General features: G+C 45.3%; 1 long non-coding RNA gene across 1 annotated transcript in view; it reads left to right on the top strand.

The window, feature by feature from the left end:
• The window catches only part of LOC132810818 (uncharacterized), a 46,710-nt gene extending 37,999 nt beyond the window's left edge, over nucleotides 1-8,711 (top strand). Inside the window, exon 4 of the long non-coding RNA XR_009643114.1 lies at nucleotides 7,985-8,711. This is a non-coding gene — a long non-coding RNA (uncharacterized LOC132810818). The remainder of the gene's footprint in view (nucleotides 1-7,984) is intronic.
• Nucleotides 8,712-14,423: the final 5,712 nt, after the last annotated feature.

Here is a 14,423-nt window from a genome sequence, read left to right as displayed (position 1 = left end):
ATCCCTGATAACCTATGCCTGCTTATGTGTCTGTCCGAATGCCTGTTAAATTGTGATTGTTTCTGCCTTCCCCATCTCCCAGGAGAATACATTCTAGTCACTTATCAACTTCTGTACAAGACACTTGTCTGACACAACTCCCTTTAAACTTGCACAGATTTGTTGGAAACGCTGAGCAGGTCGTGCAGCATCTGGGAAGACAAATCAGTTAAAGTGTCTGGTCTGGTCTGGTCACCCTTCCTCACATACATTAACTCTAATTTCTTTTCACAGATGCTGCTAGACCTGCTGAGCTTTTCCAGAAACTTCTGATTCTCTTCCTGGTTTACAGCATCTGCAGTTGTTTCGGTTTTCATATCCTTTAAACTTTCACCCTCTCCTCTAGAATTTGTTATTTCCACCTTTGGGAAAAAAAATCACATTATTCGTTTGGACTCCCCTACTCTGGGGGAAAAAAAGAAACCATGACTAGTCACCCTATCATTGCTCCTCATAATTTTATAAAGTTCGATAAAGCCACCTAAAGTGTCCAGTGCTGCAGGGAAATAGCCTCAGCCTATTCAGCCTCTCCCTATGATTCAAATGTTCCAATACTGGTAACACCCTCGTAAAACTTTTCTGAACTCTTGCAAATTTCCCAACATCTTTCCTCTAGCAGGGAAACTGGAATTGAAAGCAGTCTGGGCATTTCAAAAGTGGCCAAGCCAATAAACTGTGCAACCGAAACCTGATCTCCCAACTCCTATACTCAATGCACTGCCCAATAACAGCTAGCATACCAAACACCACCTTCACTGACCTGTCTACCTCAACCACACTTCCAAGGAACTATCAACCCACACTGCAAGAACCTGCTATTAAGAGGTTGAGTCCTATTCTGGTAACATCTTTCTGAAATCAGGGAGACTACAATTGAATGCAGTATTCTAACACTGGCCTCACCAATGCCCTACTCAGCCACAACGTGACCTCCTAACCCCTATACTCAGTGACAGAATCCCTACAGTGTGGAAGCAGGTCTTTTGGCCCAAGAGACCATACCAACCATCGGAACAGCATTCCACCCTAACCTACCATTCCCTAAAGCTAATCCAGCTAACCTGCATGATTTTGGATTTGTGGGTGGGAATTAAGAGCACCCAGAGGCAGCCCACGCAGAGACACAGGGAGAATGTGCAAACACCACACAGACAATGGAATCGAACTAGAGTCCATTTATTGATCAGCATGTTCCAAATGCCACGCTCAGCACCTGATCTCCCTGAAACTCACTTTCCAGAAACTATGCAGTTGTTCTGTGACATTCAGACAGAATTAAGCTGAGGAGGAGAAAACAGGAACAGGGTTGAGTTGTAGATCTATAAAATAACTCTCCATCTTCCCCCCTCTCTATTCCCCTGTCTCCTCCCACTCTGTCTGCTCCCCCCTCTCTATCAGTCAGCCCTTTGTTGGTCACCACCACCCCTGTCGCCCCCCCCCCAATCGTTCTGTCCCCCTATCTGTCGGTCTGTTGCGCCCTCAGTCTTTCCCCCTCTCTGTCAGTCGCTCCCCCGTCAGTCGCACACCCATCTTCCCCCCCCCCCACGTCGGTTGCACCCCCCTCGGTCCGTTCACCCTCTCTGTCGGTCCCCCCCCAACCGTCAGTCACCCCCTCTGTTCCCCTCCTCTCTAATCTCACTTTCTATCCTCAACCATTTCTGTCCCACCACACTCGATCCACCCACCCTCTCTCTCCCTCCACCCACCCCCTCCCAGTCCCGAGTTCTGTATTCCCCCCACCGCAGGGAAAATATCTTCTCTATTTACCCTATCTATGCCCGGCCTGATTTTAATAGTCTCTTTCCGCTCACCGTTCAGCCTCTGATGCTCCAGGGAAAACAGCCTATCCAGCCCTGGCAGCATCCTATAATTCTTTTCTGACCCCTTTCAAGTTTGAGAACATCCATCTGATCGGAAGGAGACCAGAACTGCAAGGAATATTACAAAAGTTGCTGAATCAATGTCCTGTACAGCCGCAATATGACCTCCCAACCCCTGTACTCAATGCTCTGACCAATAAAGGCAAGCAGACCAACTGCCACCATCACTAATCTATCTACTTGCTACTCTACTTTCAAGGAACTATGAACCTGCGCTCCAAGGACTCTTTGTTGAGCAGCACTCTCCAGGAACTTACTATTAACTGTAAGTCCTGCTAAAGTTTGTTTTTCCAAAATGCAGCAGCTCGCAATTTTCTAAACTGAACCCCTCAGCCCATCACCCAGCTGATCCAGATCCTCTTGTACTCTGAGGTAATCTTTTTCCCTGTCGACCACACCTCCCATTTTGCTGTCATCCGCAAACTTATTTACAATACCTCTTATGTTCACATCCAAATCATGGATATAAATGATAAAACATAGTGGATCCAGCACCGATCCTTGTGACACTCCACTGGTCACAGGCCTCCAGCCTGTAAAGCACCCTCTGCCTTCTACCTTCGGGCCAGTTCTGTCCTCCATACGATCTAACCTTGCTGACCAGTCTCCCGTGAGGAACCTTGTCAAACGCCATACTGAAGTCCATGCTCTGACCTCAGCAATCTTCTTTGTTCCTTGTTCAAAAAAACTGAGTCAGATTTATGAGACATGATTTCCCATGCACAAAGCTGTTATTAATATCCAGGATTTAACTCTGTACATCGGGGTCTGCGTTGCCCAGTTATAGGTGTTAATATTCGGGATGAAGTTCAAGTACGCCAGTATTTTGTTAGTGACTGTGTGTTGAGTCTTGTTAATATCGCCAACACAGGTTTTGCCCACGAGGAAATGGTGGCAGTGTCCTTACCTCTAGACCAGGAGGATTGAGCTCAGAGTTGAGGAACAGCATCTTTGAAGAGGATGATCAGAAAACCTGCCCAAGCCACCAGGCCATACTGTCTCCCAGCTGTCCCTGCCTCAGCCTCCAAACAGAACCTTCCTGTAGTTTCTCTCCTGTCAGACTCTCCCATTGCTCAGTTTGTCCAGGATCCCCTCCTGCTGCTGCACTGATCCTGTCCATCCCCAAGTGTCCTCCACATTCATTCATTGTTTACAATCTCATTACCCCAGTTCTCCAGCCCCACCCCTTCCCATCTATGGAGACGACTCAGTGGTTAGCATTGCTGCCTCACAGCACCAGGTACCCGGTTTTGATTCCGGCCAAACCCAGAGTTTATGCATTCTCCCCATGTCTGAGCGGGTTTCCTCCGGGTGCTCCAGTTTCCTCCCCCAATCCAAAGATGGGCAGGACAGGTGAATTGGCCATTCTAAATTGCCCCTCGTATTAGTTACATTAGTCAGGGGTAAATTTAGGGTAGGGGAATGGGTCTGTATAAGTTACTGTGTGGAGGGTCGGTATGGACTTGTTTGGCCGAAGGGCCAGTTTCCATACTGGAGGCATTCACCCGGACTCCTGTATGATCGGGAGCACGTGCTGTAGGAGAGGAGGCCAGTGCACGGGCACAGTGCTGGCCAATTGTGGGAGTATGCACAGTACGGGTCAGTGCCAGCGAGGGAGGCTGTGGGTGTGACGGATTAATCTGTCATTGGCAGCTTCCTCCCTCTGGGAGCAGGACCCAGGGGAATGGCCCCTTTCCTGGCCCCCCTGCCATGTGATCAGGCTATCAGTGGGGCAGCATTTTGTAGAAAGTTATCAGAACTCTTTTGTGAAGATTCAGGGTTTTTATGGAAAGGGACAAGGATGGGCCTGCAATTAGAGCTCTAATTCGGTTCATTTTAGTAAGACGGGTTTTGGCCAGAGTGTGCAGGAAACAGGTGTATGCAGGGTATGCAGGATGGTTGTCGTCCGAGGGTTTCCGAACAACACCCCCGCCTACCCACCCCCCCCCCCCCCGGACTCAGAGCCAGACTCATTGATTTGTTTCTTAGTCCGCAGACAAGAGCTAGGAAACTGAATTCAAAGAGAGGAGAGAGTGTGTGAGAACTGGGTGTGGAGGGAAGGAGTGAGGAGGTTGGTGTGGATTTCAGTTCACAGAAGAAAGAAATTGTTAGACTGAGAGTTAAAACTTTGGGAAACATGAAACTACAATTTAATACTATAATTGTCTTATAAAGATCCATCCTGTATTAATGTGGTGAGTTGTTTTCTCAGGTGTAGGATACTGAAAGGGTGGATTTGCAGATGAGAAATTCAAATTGAACTTCATGTTCAGATCTGATAGTTACTTGATCCGTGCCGGTCTGGATATTCATTGGCCTTTTCATGTGGAAGGAAAGGTGTGTATTCTGTCCGTGGGCAAATATTCCAAATCTCAATGTGACTGGAAAAATACTGAGACACAGCCAAGTCCATGTTAGCGTGGTGACTGGGGAGAGTGACTTCATTTTATTTTTGAAAATCTGAAAAATCATGGCATGTTTCCCAGGAACAATTAAGCCACAGCTTTGCTTTGCAGAAGGACAAGTCTTTAATTAACCATACAACCAGAAAGACACAAGGATACCTGCACCATGGGAAATACTATGAAAATGGGATTGTTGAAAAGGATTGTAATCCATTGGCATTCTCACGTCGGTTTCAGCGCCGTGGGGAAACACTGGAAATGTGCTGAATGCAGTGTAGGTTTCAGTTATTAAAGTGTAAAAAGTGCAGAACAATTTACAAGGATGTTGTCAGGGGTTTGAGTTATAGGGAGAGGTTGGACAAGCTAGGATTTTTTTGTTTAGAGCAGAGGAAACTGAAGGGGGACTGTTCTAGAAGTGGATAAGAGCATGAGGGGCATGGATGAGGTGAATGCACTGTGTTTTTTCCCAGGGAATCAAGGACTGGAGGGCATCAGTTGAAGGTTAGAGGGGAAAGAATAAAAGGGAAGCTGAGGGGCAACTGTTTTACACAGAGGGTGGTATGTATATGGAATGAGCTGCCAGTGGAAGTGGTTGAGGTGGGTACATTCACAACAGGTAAAAGACATTTGGACAAATACATGGATAGGAAAGGGTCAGAAGCAGATGAGCCAAGTGCAGGGAAATGGGGTTAGTGTGGATGGACATTCTGGTCAGCATGGGCCAGTTTGGGCCAAAGGGCCTGTCTCTGCTGCAGGATGCTATTTCTCCCACTAACACTGTTGGTATCCTGGGATGTATTCCATCAGGGTAATGAGACTTGTGTACATTTAGCTCCATTAGCTTGCCCAGCTGTAACACTTTCATGATAATGGTTATTTCTAGGTCCTCCCCTTCCTCAGTCTCCTTATCAATTACTGGCATGTTCTTCATATCCTCCACTGTGAAGACTGACTGCTGTGTACTCATATTCCTGAACCCTGCTGGATAGCAATAACTAGGTACAGAACCCTGCGAGGTCTTCTTTGAGTTTTTATTGATGAGACATGGCAGTTACTTGGATAGTGTACATGCAAAACACCTCCAGGCCGCATCAGGTAACTCCCCATCTGTCCGGTGTACGTCTCCCATTCTTATACCTTTGTGGTTTGGGACTTTGAATAGAGACTGTCTCTCAGTATTTTCTCCATGGCAACGGTCAGTTAGAAAGTCTAGTTCAGTTTAGCATTTGTGGTTAAAACATAAACCCCTCCCCCCACACCCCTGTGGCTCCCTCAAGTATCTGACAGGCGCTTCAGTTTCAGTGGGGTTGCCTATCAGGATTCTGATATGGAGGAGCCGGTGTTGGGATGGGGTAGACAAAGTTATAAATCACACATCACCAGGTTATAATCCAACAGGTTTATTTGGAAGTACAAGCTTTTGGAGTGTGCTGTGATTTTTAACTTGATCAGGATTATCTCTATGGTCACAGTTACAATTACAGAGGCCATATGTTCCCCACACAATAGGTTCCCCTCTAGCAGTGTAAACTGCTATTCTGGCCCTGAGGATAGCTACTCATCACTTTTCTCCCCCAATCCCATCTAGCTTTCTGTTGATTGTTAAAGTTTTTTTCTCTTCTCCTAGTTTCTTCGTGGTCGTTGCCAATTTGTTTGCCTTCTATTTCAATTTGATAGACTCCCTTATTTCCTGAGCCACTCATGGCAGATTATACTTTTTCTGAGCACTTCGAAAAATTGCTTTGGTATTCCCCCACTGTCCGTCAACTTTCCCACCCTAAAGTCTTTGCTTCCAGTCTACATTAGCCAGCTCCTGTCTCACCCTATTGTAGTCTCCTTTGTTTAAGCACAGGATCTTGGGATCGGATCTAATCTTCCAGCTTTCCAGCTGTGTTCTAAGTTCAACCAGATTTATCAGAAGTCTTTTATCAGATTACGAGGTGAGGCGAAGTTTCCTGGGTACTTTGCGTTTCATTGTCAAAGACCTTAGATATGTAGTAAAGTATAGGATAGATATTCACAACAGAGTATTCTGGACGGTGTGAATGTACTACACAGTCTAAAAACCATAAATCACTGTCTCCCCTGAGTTTAAAATTGCAAAATCATTATCTCCCACTTGCTTCCTCACTATCTAGGTTTGGAACGCTAATCCACCTGACTATCCTGCTTTTTCCAAAATCTCCTTTGGTGAAGGTGGTGAGTTTTGGATTCAGCTTTCCAGTTATTACCGTAAGAAGATGAGCACTGGGCACAGGAGAGGCAATGCAGCCCTTCGAACCAGCCCCACCATTTAATACGGTGATGATTGAGCTCACCTCGGTCCCAGCTGGATTTTCCCACCTGCTCTCTCACCCTTCATCTCATTACAAATTCAACATCTGTATCTCTTCATTAAATCTGCTCATTGTCCTGGTATCCACCGTATTTTGAATAGGGAATTCCACAGATTCACAATACATTGAGATAGGTACATTCTTCTTCATGAGAATAGAATAGAGTCCCTACAGTGCAGAAACAGGTTATTCATCCAGCAAATCCACACCAGCCTATGATGAGCATCCCATTCAGACCCACCCTGTCCCTGTAACCCTGCATTTCCCATGGCTAATGGCCTAACTGGCACATACATGGACACTGTGGGCAATTTAGCATAGGCAATCCACCTAACCTGCACATCTTTGGACTGTGGGAGGAAGCTCGAGCACCCTAGGAAACCCACACAGACATGGTGAGAATGTGTAAACTCCAGACAGTCGCATCTGGCTGAAATAAAACCCGGGTCCCTGACGCTGTGAGGCAGCAGTGCTAACCACTCAGCTACATCTGCTTAAAATCTGCTACCCCTTATTAACCACCCCACCCCGCAATCTGTGTTCCTTACGTCAGAAATCAGGTTGTGGAAGCGGATGTCTCAATAAAATCCAGTGACAGCCCGTGTGTCCTGTGTGTCTGAATGGGGATCCAACCTCCAGCCCACACCTTTCATTCACAATCCAGAAACATGTCTCCAGTGGCTTCATGGGGGCTACAACTCCCACAATCCCTGAGGCAGGGACTACGCGTGTGAGGGGAAGCCCAGAACTGCACGTACAGAATATGGGCGGATTTTGGAGCATGTGCTTTGGGGTAATTAGCGGAAAGCATTTGACACTGTGATTGGCTGGAGGAGGAAGAAATCCTCTTGTAGTATTGACAGGTTGGGGGTTCAAAGTGTCACCACACCCAAATGGGCCCAAGTTCCATCCCCAACTTGTCATAATGCTGGGAATCGACCAATGGGAAACAAAGAAGGATCTGACCCATTCTCCCAGACTGAAGGTTCCTCTTCTGTCCAGGATCTGCCACCTCCCTTTCTGTTTCCTTTTGTTTCATTCTGCTGTTACATTATTGACTTGCAGCAACTGAAGGGAAAGGAAGTGAACCCAGAAAGGGTGCAGAGTCTAACCAGGGACGGGAAGTGGTGGCATGGATCTGTTTATCAGTAACTCCATGAGAATGGGGAGGGTGTACATTAGGGACAGCAGAGGCAGAATGGTGGGAGAGAGTAAGTGGGCTGGAGGGTTACAGCTTTTGCGGAAGAAAGGGGAAAAAAGATATTATAGAGAAACTAGAATTGTCTGCTCTGAATTTCTAATCTGTACATATTTGTTTATTCAGGGTGCTCAATGGTGAAGATTCACAGCCTGAAATCTCAAACTCATGTGCAGATTGTGATTAAGTTAACCAGCATTTGAAGAACCAAAGATAGAGAATAACTTGGCCAAAATCCAGCAACACTCTCCTTCCCAGCATTGTCTGTCTCTCTGCGCCAAATGGACTGTGAATGGTTCAAGACAGCAGCTCACTACCATCTTCTCAAGGGTAACTAGAGATGGGGAATAAATGCTGGCTGAGCCAGTGATGCCCATATCCTGGAAATGGTTTCTATCTCTAGTTGCTGAACCCCAGTTGATGTTACTGCAGGATGATGAGGGATGCTGAGTGCATCCTCCAGGAGGCAGCACCATCACATTACCCCTGCCTACACCCACACAGTAACACAGCAACGTCACTGGAACAAAAGGCAGTGAAACCAAAGGAGGACTTAGATATAGTTCTTCGAGGTAAAGTCATGAAAGGGGATTGGAACACAGCAGGAACAGGAGACTGAGCTGGATGGTCTGCTGTTTCCCATCGAAAGGTGGAGCAGGATTGAAAGGCTGAATGGTCTCCTCCTGCTGCTATCTCCCAGGTATGTATATAGCCATGGAGCCCGGGAAGGAAGGAGTGGGCAGGGATTCTCCAGGAGATTGCACTTTCACAACAGTTTTCAGTGAGGGATGGTTTGATGGATTTTATTTAACATTTATCTTTAACACAAGGTTTGTAAATTTGCTTTTAAAATATTGTAGCTATTTATTCCACAATAAATAAAACTAAAAGAAAAGAAATGAAACTATCTGAATGTAACAGTTTTTAAAATTTCAACGCCCTGTAAAACAAATCCTGTCTATTCCTGGACACCATCACTTTCCAGTTACTCAAGCTCCAGGGAAATACTCCCTCCCTGTCTGAACCTTTGGTTTGATTTAACTGCTTTTCAGTTCTGGTTATGTGAGCTGTGAAGTGTTCTTTATTCCCCATTTCTCTGACCCGGACGTGTTATCTCACACAGCTGAGCAACCTTCCCACCATCAACATCAACACCCTCCATTACACCATTTTGGTTCCCATATAATCACCAGCAGTAAACCACCCATGTAACCAATTGAATATTTATAAACAACGCCCCTTACAGGCAAAGCAAACCATTACAAATGACAAAGTGGGAAGAGACCAAATCAAAGTAGAGTTGGGGGTGAGGGGGCAGCGATGGAGATAAAGCACTGTATCCACTGCGGTACCCACCTCTATCTAAAGACATTGGGAAATTTGAGATGCATTGCATGCTCCTTCTCCAAGGACACCCTGTTGTGTCAACTTTATCCACAATCATAGAATAGAATCCCGACAGTGTGGAAGGAGAGCATTGGCCCATCAAATCCCACCAACTATCCAAACAGCATCCCATCTGGAGCACTCCACCCCTGTAACACTGCATTTGCCATGGCTGATCCACCAAGTCTGCACAATCCTGGACACTGTGGACAATTTAGCATGACTGATCCACCTAACCCACAAATCTTTGGACTGTGGGAGGAAACCAGAGCACCTGGAGTGGACCCACACTATCCTGGGGAGAATGTGCAGACTCTACACAGGCTGTTGACCAAGGCTGGACTCCAACCTTGTACCTGGTGCTGTGAAGCAGCAGTGCTATAGAGCAATTTAAATCAAAATAAATGACCCCGGCTCATTGCTGTTTGTGGAGACTCATTGCCCAGAGAGACATCCTGAGATTCAGAAAGAGACAATATGAATTTAGTCAACTCCTGTCAAGTTAATGTGATTAACAACAACATCAATACTCCAACAGTGTCATCAGACCTCGTGCCTACTCTATCATTTACGATTTTTACCCCATGGGAAGTTTGTTACCAGCTTCAATGACAGCCATAATGCTCTGACCACTTTGACAGAGCCAGTGCTAGTCAGTTCTAATAGTTATCAATAGATTGTATCTAAACAGGATGCCCCACAACAGGAAGTGCTCTGGCACTCAATGCCCGTAAGTCAAGGTCATTTTCCTAAAACCACTCACGACTGGCAATACCATTGAAGGTATTTTATACAGTAACCTTACAGTCTCAATTGCCAGTTCCAGTCCATGAAGCAGCCAGTAACATGCCCCAGTGAATTGAATTCTAACAGCAGCATTGCCCTGGCAGGAGAGATTGAGGAGCTTGAAGCTGTCTTCTCTGGACTATCTAAACATGAAACACTTCAAATGAACAAAAATCTTCAAGAGCTCAAGAGGATAGATACAGGAAGGAAGTGCTCCCTGGCTGGTGTGCCTGGAATGAAATAAGCACTAACTACAGTATCTTTACCCAGCATCCCCTTTAGCTGCATCAATGTTGAAGATTTATTTGCTGCTCTAATTCCACTCTCTTGATCACTCCAATTTTTAACTGCTGTAATGTTCCTGACTGTTCAAATGTATAAAATTTAATTTAATCCATCCCAAAGCCTCTCTGTACCTGTGCCTCACTTGTGTTCACCGAGACACTCATTCAATCTGACCTCTTTACAAACCCTGCTCTGATATTTCCTTAGAGGGCTCAGAATTAATTATTCACAGAATTGTTACTGTACAAAAGGAGGCTGATTGGCTGATCAGCTCTCCAAAGGATCACCTCACTGAATGCCATTCTTCTCCCTTTACCCCATAAACCTTCCAATAACACCAGCGAGTTCACAACTAACCACAGCGATTGGATTTGTTTTGTTTGTTCATGGGATCACGGCATCACTTGCTGGGGCAGCATTTGTCATCCATTCTGACTGCCCAGGAGATGGTTCAGAGTCAACCCCATTATTCAGGGTCTGGATTCACATGTCGGCTGGACCAGGTCAGAATTAACACAGTTTCCCAGATCCAATAACAGGAAGAGTTGTTTTCTGGCCTATGATCCTATTTCAGAAATAATAATGTTTGCAGTTGAATTAAAAGTGAAAGACCAAAATGGATTTTATTCTGATTGAGCCTGTCCTCCTGTTTTCTCAGTTATTATTGACAATCTCACACCCCCCCCCCCCCCCCCCCGCACCCGAACCTGTTCCAGAGAGTGTTACAGAACAGGCAGAATGGTCAGCTGCAGCTGGTCACCTGACCGGTCACTGGACCCAAAGGTTCACTCTCCACAGATGCTGCCAGACCTCCTGAAAATTTCCAGCACTGTCTGGTTTTGTTTCCGATTTCCCAGCATTTGCAGATGGTTAGTTTTTCAATATTCATCTTGTGTGTTGCAGAGGAGTTTATTGATGAGTTTGGAGAGTTTTGAAAATTGCAAGTTAGGCCACAAATTATCCAAGATCTATTGAATGGAAGAGCAGGGTTGAGGGGCTGAATGGCCTCCTCCTGTTCCAATGAAAGTTGTCCATCTGCAGCTTGTGGTAACATTTCCCCTCACTGCTCACTTCACCTCCATGTCTAACACACTGTTACTGACTGAACAAACCTCCTGTGTTTGAACTAAACCTGTTAATGTTCAGTAGCTCCCTCTCCTGCCTCCCGGGTTTAACTGTCATTATGGAATGCTGTCTCATATTACTGCGGGAATGCCCACAAGGACTAATCCCGGAGTCTGTATCCCCTGGAATCCAAAAACCCCATTTATTTCCTTCTTCCTATTTCATCCTGGCTATTGAACTCTCGGTTTCAATCGATTCTCCTGTCATGCTCTTCAACATGTCCATGTGGGTGGGCTAGAGGCAGCTGGGATTTAATGAAGGGAAGTGGGGATTAGGCGGAAGCACGAGGAGAGGTGACAGCAAAGACAGTTCTCATTGTAACGGCAGAGTTTCTGCCTGACACAGAGTGTGGTGAGGCACCTGAGTTTGTTGGGGGAGACAGATTCAATCAGGGATTTGGGAAAACACAGACACTGACTGACCTATCCATCTGATTGTTAACTCAGACAAAAAGACAGAAAGAAAGAGGCACATTTATATAGCAGCTTTGATGATCTGGGGCAATGAAACATGCTTCAAACCCAATGATTTCAACCTCAAATCTCTGAAAATACAGACACAAAGCTTCCTACTTTGGGTCTCTCCAGCGTCCTTTATTTCTTGAGAAAAGAGGTTTAAGCTGTGTAGCCATTCCTGGTGATTGTAACCTCTGTGTCCTTGTAAGATATATGACTGAACCTTTATTTTCCTGTTCCCTGTGAGTGACATCAGCAGCAGAAACAGGTCCTGAGCTGTGCGGGTTTCGGTTGGAGTATTTGTATTTACAAATTCATTCTCACCCTCACATACAGTGTGAAATTGCTGTAAAACAGAAGGAAAGGATTGAGTGAGAACCAACAGAAACACAAAGGCAGCGTGTGTACCTGAGCTGAATGAACCTGGCATGAGGAAAACGTGTCGACAATCACAACTAGTTAGAATCACAGAATCCCTGAGGCGCAGAAAGAGACTAATTCGATCCATCGAATTTGCAATGGCCCTACCTCCATAACCCCACATTTAGCATGGCTAAACCAACCCACCTAACCTACACACTACAGGCCATGTTAGCACGGCCAATCCATCAAACCTGCACATCTGTGGGAGGGTCACATATTATGTCTAAGTGCTCAGGATTGTGGATGAAGGCTCACAAACACTTGACTCTGACACAAATGCTCTTTTTTTTTCCAAAATAAAATCTGGGGGAAACTGCAACCAGAAAGATTTCTGATTATCTCATGAGGAAGAAAATTCAAAACTCGTGCCATTGACCCAGGGGGCGCAGTGAAAGTTACAGAGGTCTGGGAACAATCAGAAATGTAACAGGTTGTGAGCAAGGTGGGGGTGAGACAAGGACAAAAAGACAGCCTGTCACTCGGGGGAAGACAGGAGAGATTAAACAGCAGAAATGGTAGTCCCTCAAGGCCACGGGGAATGGAGTTAGGGCTGGGAACGAAACAAGGAAACAAGTTGAGCAGCTGCCAAAGAAATACATTGAAAAACAAACAGATTATATCAACATAGAGGGCAGAGTACACAGTCTGAAATTGTTGCTGTCATTGGTGAGTACAGAACGCTGTAAGGCCTGGATCGTTCTATTACAGCCAACACATACAGGATGGACCAAGTAGCCTCGATCTGTGCTGGAACTTACTGACAAATTTAGTCTGACGTTTGGAATTCAGGTCGGATGATATTCATAAATTCTCAAATTGGACTTGAGTTTAATATTCTGGAGAAATGTCAAATAAATCACAATGATCCCATTCTGCAGACTTTAGTCCATAGCCCTGCATGTTCCAGGGTTTCAGTTACATCCATGTCCTTTTATTCTAACGTGATGTTGGCTACTGCCTCTACCACCCCATCAGTGAGTTCCTGCCCACCACCATCCACTCCCCTTTTTCTGAGAATTAGTTTCAATCTAAAACCTCCAGTTTCTGACCTCTCTGTTATGAATAGCTCCTTCCTATTCACTCGATCTGGATTCCTCAGCATCTTATCACTTCAATTAAATCTCAGCTCATCCTCCTCGGAAAACATCCCCAACTTATCCAACCTTTCCTCAGAGCAGACATTCTCCAATAATGGAAACATTCTGATCAATCTCCTCTGTACCCTCTCTGGTGAGAACACATCAACGTGGGGACGAGGAGTGAGTGTAGTACTTTAACCATGGATTAACTCGTGTTCCTGACATTTCCAGTGTCACCTCCGTGTTCTTGTAGTTGTCGCTGATACAAGAAGTGTCCTGGTTTTCCCACATGGAACTGGATATGCACTTCATGGGGCTGGGATTCCCTACCATTTGCTAACTAATCCTAAATTAACTCCAGATTAAAACAAGATTATCAGTTACTCAACAATCAACTTCTTCCATTATTCTCAAGTCACCTTTTTAAAATTATTACTATCTAAACACAACAGGCTTTAATTTGCTGAACAAGTATTCAGGTATCTTCTCTGTTAGAATCACTTGAAGATTACTCCCTTCAGCTACATTTGGTGAATTGAAAACTAATTGTAAATATATGAATATCAAATGGATTTGAGTTTGATGATAATTAATCTAGTCTGACATTCATGTTCATTAATATCAATATAAACAGCAATGGGGTTGATTCATACCTGCCCTCTGGGCAATTAGGGATGGGCAGGAAATGCTGCCGGGCCAGCGATACCTTCATCCTGTGAATGAATAAAGGAAAATAAAAGTCTCTACCCAGTGTGAATCTGTACATGTTCAACACTGCTGTGAACATTTCCAAAGCTAAGTTCTGTATATGCAAAAAATTTATGGACTGGCAATACCATTGTTCATTACTTGGTGTGAAAAGAGAAAAAAAAAGTCCTTCAACTTGTGGTTATAAGTAAATTCATTGGTGTCTCAGCAGGATGGATGCCTGAGTGAATCCCTTCCCCTCCTCTCACCCTCCCCCCCCCTCCCCCCCCCCCCCCCCCCCCCACACACACACACACACAGAGAGCAGGTGTACAGCTT

Source organism: Hemiscyllium ocellatum, unplaced genomic scaffold (assembly GCF_020745735.1).
Source record: "Hemiscyllium ocellatum isolate sHemOce1 unplaced genomic scaffold, sHemOce1.pat.X.cur. scaffold_2014_pat_ctg1, whole genome shotgun sequence".
NCBI lineage: Eukaryota > Metazoa > Chordata > Chondrichthyes > Orectolobiformes > Hemiscylliidae > Hemiscyllium > Hemiscyllium ocellatum.
This window is presented reverse-complemented; position numbering and strand designations above follow the sequence as displayed.